The 1,384-nt window shown below is 37.1% G+C and overlaps 1 protein-coding gene across 1 annotated transcript in view; it reads left to right on the top strand.

Annotated features, from left to right (window-relative positions):
• Positions 1 to 780: 780 nt before the first annotated feature.
• Positions 781 to 1,384, top strand: part of znf706 (zinc finger protein 706) — a 2,657-nt gene continuing 2,053 nt past the window's right edge. The window contains exon 1 of the mRNA XM_005917545.2: positions 781 to 889. The gene's annotated coding sequence lies outside the window, so the exon portion shown is untranslated. The remainder of the gene's footprint in view (positions 890 to 1,384) is intronic.

The following is a 1,384-nucleotide window of genomic DNA, read 5'->3' as shown; positions in this document are numbered from 1 at the left end:
GATTACCATGTGTCAGTACAGAGGAATAATGTCCAATTTTGACTAATGTCCAATTTTAATTAATGGTAATAAAATAAGTCCAATTATGTGAAACGATTACTTTTACATTTTCACAAAATTTATTTTCACAAAATAAATGAATGAAGATGAAAACCCAAGCGTAATATTTGCACTTTTGTGCTCTAAAGATCAGTATTAATGATACAAAACTGGGTACACAATGAATTTTAACTCAAGGCCCATCATATTATGTTTAAATCAAAAAGCTTGACTTGATTTCTCAGTCAGTGTTGGTGTGGAATCCTGTACATGAAACTACAGTGACTGATCTAAACACTTGTACCTCTGTAATTCAGACACTAGGGGGCGACAGTGGCAACATTCTGTGTCTTCAGCACGTCGATTTGAACAACGGTGCATTCAGGGATCCCTTCAATATTTGTACATATCAGCTCACCTTTTATTTAGATTTGGTTAACCTCGTATGCTGTTCCTTTACTTTCTGCATCTCAGAAAAAGAATTTTGGCTGACCACGAAGAGGACTTTTATGGTATATTATGTTACAATGATACTTAATGAACAAACGAGCACAGGTGCACTTCTGATATCTTTAATGACTGATTATTACCTTATCCTGTAATTCACAATGCAGTTTTATATACGATGAGAAAATGTTTTATCTTGTATTTTGTTTTTATAATTTTTGTCCAAATACAATCTCTTAAGTAAACATTTTTAGTCGCTAAAATCAGTGAAAGTATATAATTACCGACTCTTGTCATGGTCAATGAACGGAGCGTGACGTTCACCTGTCAGTGTGAACTGTGCAGCTGTCACATTTGAGTGTACAGGCACCTAGCAAACGACACGTACTCCCATTTTTAAAAGGTAAGGGCTCTTATCTCTGTAAACATTTATTCGCTATAATATAAGAATATATAGCTTGTCTGTAAGAATGCTACTCCCGGCGAGCAGTGAAATCTCCATATGGTTAAACCAGTCGGCGAAGCTAACACGAATAGCACGTACAGTGTAAGGGCTAGCAACTGGATTAGTGAAGACAAAGTGACGTTAACATGAGAGGACGTTTGCAAATTGTGTTGTAAAACAGAGGAGAGCAGCAGACAAACGACGAAACCTCAAAAAGCAGTAAGAGCTGAGTAAATATATCACCGACATTAGCCATTTTTAATGACTAACTAACAGGAACCAGTGGAGCTACTTAGTTTTTAAAGAGCAGCTTGTTTAAAAAAAATGGCGTTAACGTGGTTTTACAACACTTCACAACATTGCTGACCAACAGAGGGCTATTTATGGAAGCGTCTAGTAAGCAAGGCCACATTACCAAGTCCCTGGACCCCCACAGTGCAGTCTGTCAGTCAC

Source organism: Haplochromis burtoni, unplaced genomic scaffold, assembly GCF_018398535.1.
Source record: "Haplochromis burtoni strain Fernald_Lab_line unplaced genomic scaffold, NCSU_Asbu1 Contig_25, whole genome shotgun sequence".
NCBI lineage: Eukaryota > Metazoa > Chordata > Actinopteri > Cichliformes > Cichlidae > Haplochromis > Haplochromis burtoni.
The sequence above is the reverse complement of the archived record's forward strand: the minus strand, read 5'-3'. Positions and strand labels throughout refer to the sequence as shown.